At 39.5% G+C, this 6315-nt stretch overlaps 1 pseudogene; it reads right to left on the minus strand.

Moving 5' to 3' along the window:
• Positions 1-4389: 4389 nt before the first annotated feature.
• LOC118019832 lies at positions 4390-5814 on the minus strand (annotated as a pseudogene).
• Positions 5815-6315: the final 501 nt, after the last annotated feature.

The raw sequence follows: 6315 nt of genomic DNA on the forward strand, positions 1-6315 counted from the left end.
ACTGTATCTTTTTCATGTCCAAATCTCCAGTATCTAACACAATGTCAGGCTCCACAGAAGTTCGCTGAATAAATTCAGGATATATTTATGAACTTGGACTGTATTTCAGAGGACTGATTCCCAAGGTCGAAACCCGATACATTTCCTTGCTTCCCGCATGGCTTTCCCTCCTCTGGGCTACACTATACCTTGCATGCACATCAGATTTCTCACTGTATAATCATTGTTTGCATAACTGTGTCTGCAGTGAGACAGAGCAGGTTGAAAGTGAAGATGATGATGTATTAATCTCTGTATTTCTGTGTTCGCAGTAACCAGCACAATGTCAGACCCTTTTTCATCCTGGCTCAATACACTGTTGAATGATAAAGGGTAGAAAAAAAAATCAGAAGACGAGAGAGGAAGAAGGAAAGATAAAAAAGAAGTTGGAAGAAGTCTGGGTGAAGATGCTTTAATCTCTAGTAAAAGAACTCTAGGGGCTCCTGGATGGCTCAGTCATTAAGCATCTGTCTTCAGCTCAGGTCATGATCCCCAGGTCCTGGGATTGAGCTCCACATGGGGCTTCCGGCTCAGTGGGAATCCTGCTTCTCCCTCTCCCACTCCCCCTGCTTGTGTTCCCTCTCTCGCTCTCTCTGTCAAATAAATAAATAAAATCTTTAAAAAAAAATAGATCACTTCACAATATTTGTCATATTTATGCATCACCTTTATTACTTAATATTTTTATTTACATTAACTTACTTTTTAATCTAACAAATTTATGTTTAAAAGAAATATTACCTTACTATGTTAATGGAAAATCACTTTCACTTGCACCCAACAGATATGATGAAAACAAAATATTATAAGTTTGCTGATTTATTCTGTATTCTCCCTGAGGCCCTCTCTCATCAATAAAAAAAAAAAAAGGTAACAAGGGTTAAAAGGACACAAACACTGAAAGATGTCAACTTTCTCCTCAATGTTAACAGAAGGAGTGAAAAAGAACTGAAAAGAGAGTATCTTATACAATTCCATATTATTTAATATCTTGTCCTTAAGCCACCTACCATTACAAGAACCACCACTGTAAGGACGATATGAACTTTCCTCTCTCACCTTCACTCTGCTTCTACATTTATATATTTCTCCACAACCTCAATTAGACACTCTATTCCTTCCAGAGCAATTTCTACTATAGTTAGACTCTAAGAGTGTTAAACAGTAGGAATTACTGTGTTTAAACAGTAGGAATTTCCCACCTGGACATTAGCAAAAGAGAAAAGTTGATTTCTTATATGGTTTCTATGAAATCTGCAATGAACAAGGAAATAAGAGTTACTACAGGAAGTTTTTGCCTGTGAGAAAATTTTTTTTAAGTTCAGGAGATTATGGTTAGTGGAATATGTGTTTGTTTCCTAAGATTAGCAAGTAACAGAAAAGCATTTCTCAAAAGAAACATATTTGGTTACCACTATCCATGGGGACTATGACTGTATATAGGAATATGTCCCTTAATGTGTAAATTTTATGAGAGAAAACAGCTCACCAAGCACAAAGTTGAACCAAAATGTTTTCTCTCTTGTGGCTCTTGGCCTATCTCCCCATTTATGGTTTCAACTGGGTAGAAACTCATACTTCTAAATATACAATAAAGATCATGGCTTAGCAATATTTTTATCAAGGTCAACTGGAATGAGAAGACAATGTTTATTTATTGAGTAAGTTTTGCAGTCCCGTGTAGAATATGGTTAAATAACTTATTTTAGTGTCCACTTCCATCACTTAATTCCTTAAATTTCTTAAATATTTGAAAGGAAATAGAGATTATTCAGATATCCCCTATGGAATGAGAAACACTGTTTGACACAATGTATTTGAGATAACTAATTAATTGATTTTAAAAACCCAATCACATGGGATGCCTGGATGGCCCAGTCAGTAGAGCATGTGACTCTTGATCTTGGGTTTTGAGTTCAATCCCCATGTTGGGTGTAGGGATTATTTAAAAATAAAATCTTAAAAAAAAAAGAAACCCAATAACAAAGTAGTTTACAAAATGGGATAATAAACTTCATAGTAATAAGTTTCATAATCATAATAAACTTCATATAGAGTTACAGAAGAGAAAAGATCAGTGTGATGAAGTCTACTCTCCACATTCTGAGTATGATAACTTTTCATCAATTCCTCTTACTTTGGTCTGGTATTTCAAAAACATATAAAGTGATGATAATATGAATAATGGTAACATCAATCCTCAAAAATACACATAAAAAGTTTCCATAAAGCAGAACTAATTAGCAGTAGGAGATAAATTGGTAACTTTCAGCCCCATATTAAGAAGGCAAGGCAAACTTTCCTTATTACCGTTGTCTGACTTCCCACTGAAATGATCTGTGGTGATTCTACTTTAGGGTGCTTAGGAAAGTAAAGGAAAGAGAGACTTTGAGTTGCTTATTGGCGTGGCATCTAGGACACAAGAGGAAAGGAATAAAAGAAAATGATACTTGAGGGATGCCTGGGTGGCTCAGTCAGTTAAGCATCTGCCTTCGGCTCAGGTCATGATCCCAGGGTCCTGGGATCGAGTCCCGCATTGGGCTCCCTGCTCAGCGGGGAGCCTGCTTCTCCCTCTGCCTGTCGCTCCCCCTACTTGTATGCTCTCTCTCTCTCTGACAAATAAATAAATAAAATCTTAAAAAAAAAAGAAAATGACACTTGAGAACAAGATTTGAGAAAATAAAAAGGAACAGACCTTCCTTTAAAATGTTTTCTTTTCCCCCACATCCTCTTTTTAGTTCCCTCTTGCTTTCTTTGCTCTCCTGCATCCTGAATCTGCTAAACGAGAACCAAGTTGTCTTAATTCAGGTGTTTTCATCTTTGTCCTAAGCCAAGGGAAAAAGTAACCATGACACTCCTTGACCTACTACATGAATGCTTTGCTCCCAGCTCCTGTAGAATTCCTCTGTTTTATAAAGCTGTTTATAGTGGCCTTCTGTGGGACTCCTGCATGGAGGAATTCTAATTGTATACCATGGTGTGATATAAAACCTTGGACTTCAAATCTGAGTTTTTAAACCCAAACCAGAAAATAAATAAATAAATAAGTTCAATTTGATGAAAATGGAAACACACCAGCACAACTCCCCAACACTGCCCCCAAACAGGCTGCACCCTCCAAGAGCACCGAAACTTTCCGGACACTAAGACAGTCCTGTAACTGATCATTTGATTTTGCCCACTCTCCTCCTTGTCCATTCTTTCGAGAACAGTGTATATAACTTGCTTAAATTTTATACTGAAAGTTTTAGAGCACCATAAGAAATTCTTTAAAGATTTTTTTTTTTTTTTTTGACAGAGAGAGAGATAGTGAGAGCAGGAACACAAGCAGGGGGAGTGGGAGAGGGAGAAGCAGGCTTCCTGCTGAGCAGGGAGCCCGATGTGGGACTCGATCCCAGGACCCTGGGACCCATGACCTCAGCTGAAGGCAGACACTTAACGACTGAGCCACCCAGGCGCCCGAGCACCATAAGAAATTCTTGTGGACACTCAAGATCCTGATAGAACCAGACTCAGGGATCACTGACTTAATTAAAACTGGTAACTACAGAAACAGTCTTCACAGTCTTCAGCTCAGTGCTGTCCCTTCTTTATAGTATTACCATCGCTTTCCTCTTCTGAAGACTGGTGCTTCCACATATAATTGAGCAAGTTTCTCTACCGCAAAAGGGTGCCGCACCCAGGTGCCATTCTCATCACAGTTACAGTAGAGTTGAAGATTTCTGTCACATGGTTTTGGCAGACAGCCCTAAGAAAACCAGTATTTTTTTTTTAAATATTTTCTACAGATGGAGATACAGTGTTATAAAGAAGGAGAGGGTCTTCCTTTCTTTTCTTTTTTTTTAATATTTTATTTATTCATTTAAGAGAGAGTCAGAGAGAGAATGAGCAGTGGGGGAGGCAGAGGGAGAAGCAGGCTCCCCAGTGAGCAGGGACCCCAATGCAGGACTCGATCCCAGGACCCTGGGATCATGACCTGAGCCGAAGGCAGATGCTTAACCAACTGAGCCACCCAGGCGCCCCAGGGTCTTCCTTTCTTCACACAGATACTCACGCGCTGTCCTGCAGGTCTTCCCCAAAGGGAACATCAAACTCAAAGTACTGTGATAGCAGGAAGTGGTATATGTCTACCACTGCAGATCCCAGCAGCCAGCACCGGCTCCAGCACAGGCTTAATGCTAAATTAATACTTGTTGACTGCCTGACTGAACTGTTATTTCACATATGGGTCTTCCAATTCATTGGAATATATTACTTGGCCTCTCCATTACTTATCCTCTCTTACACTGAATTTATAAATCCATAGTGAACGATTTTAACAAGACTATTTTTTTTCAACTTTCATGCCTCTGCAGTTATCCAAAACAGGATAATTGAGACCAGGTTTCATGGCTTTTGTGTTTCAAAACATTCCACTGAAGTCTGCATTTTGAATTATTTTGTAAAATGACATTTACATGAAGTAGAATGAAGCAATGAATTCTTAAGAACTAATGATGAGTAACACAAAGAACAAAGGCTAGTATGCATACATTTTCACTTTGTGGACTTCTCTGTCATCACACTCTGTCTGTTTGTTGTAGTAATAGCAAGTATTGTCCCTTCTCTGGAGTTTATTCACGTATTGCATCTCTGGCCAACGATCTACCATAGAAACCATAGAAACTTCTTTCACCTATTTGTAGTCAATTTCATTCTGATATCCTGCTTGCTGAAATCTGTACAGATTTTCTACCTCTTCTGACCATTTTTTGGCATGATGTTATATAAATGTTACATGATGTTACTTGTTGGTTTATAAGACAATGACATTTGAAGTTTATTTTAAATGTTTGCTTTTGTTAATCACTTCTTTACAGCTGGGGCCTTCTCTTTCACAGAGCACTTGACAAATATACCGCATGACATGCCACTAGTATTTCTCTGAATGCACTGCTTCCTAGGTGTAGATAGAGTACATCAGTATTACATTCCTTCTACTCTTCACTATAATCTAGATCGGGGTCAGCAACCCTTTTCTGTAAAGGGCCAGAGATTAAGTGTTTTAGGTTTTAAAGACCATGTGGTTTCTGTTACAACAAACTGGGTACAACCTCACTGTTGTACAATGAGAGCAATCATACCTAACAAGTGGGCATGGTTACATTCCCACTTACTAACAAAAACAAGTGGTGGGCCAAACGAGCCAGTTTGCTGACTCGCGATCTAGACTGCCAGCATGCTATCCTTTGGCTTTGTAGTAGGCACTCTGTTTCATCTCAGGTAATCCCCCAGTCAAATCTCCCAACTCCAGAAAATGGGTGAAGAAATTAGGGTTTAGCAAGCTGACTTTACCTGCTTCACCTCACTAGTGAGTCAAGTAGTTGGGTCTGTCTGGATCATAGTTCTGCCCTTGCTCAGAGATCACCATCTCTGACCCAGAGTACCCACCCTTGCATCTTAACTGGTCTCCTTGCTTCCCTCCTCCTTCCTATAATTCACTCTTGTCACAGCATCGAGAATGTTCTTTTTTAAATGTAAATTAGAACATATGACTCCCCTGCTTAAAACCCTCCAGTGGCTTCTATTGCCTTTGGAGTTAAAACCAAACTTCTTCTCCCACTTACAAAGCCTGCCGTTGGTCTGGCCCCTGCCTGCCTCTCTGACCTCACCCCTTGCCCTATTACCCTTCTTCTGTAGGCTCCAGCCCACCAGCCTAAATTCTGTTTATGAAATGTGCCCAGGCCCTTCGGGACTCATGGCTTCTCTACCTGATGCTCCTTCTGCTGGGAGCATCTTCCCTGCCCTTCCTCCAGGTCTTCCTGCTACCTCCTTCTTGTCATGTAGGTCTTAACCTCAAGGTCATTTTTCCCCAGAAGCCTTTCAGGATCCTCCAGTCTACGCTTCATCATTGATGGTGTTTTTCTTTGCACAGCACTCATTACTATGCCAACTCTCTAGTCCATTGTTCATTGCCTGTCTGTCCCACTAGAATGTAAGCTCTATAGTCTTTTTCTTTTTTATTCACTGCTATATCATCAGAGCATTCAATAGTGCATGGTATATATTAAGGACTCAAGAAATATTTATAAACATCTGTTTAATGAAAGTTTATTTATTAACAAAAAGCCCACGCTCTTCATCACAATTTACCACTTGGCTGAGGCTATTTCTCATGAGTCACATTTAACAGTTGGTTGGGAAACCATTTCCCATATTCCTTAACATATATTATCACCCCAAAGAACATAACCAGACAAAAACAAACTACACCAATATGTTGGCCAGTTAGTTCAA

The sequence above is a fragment of the Mirounga leonina genome, unplaced genomic scaffold (genome assembly GCF_011800145.1).
Source record: "Mirounga leonina isolate KUSES-001 unplaced genomic scaffold, KU_Mleo_1.0 Mir_109, whole genome shotgun sequence".
In the NCBI taxonomy this organism is placed as follows: Eukaryota; Metazoa; Chordata; class Mammalia; order Carnivora; family Phocidae; genus Mirounga; species Mirounga leonina.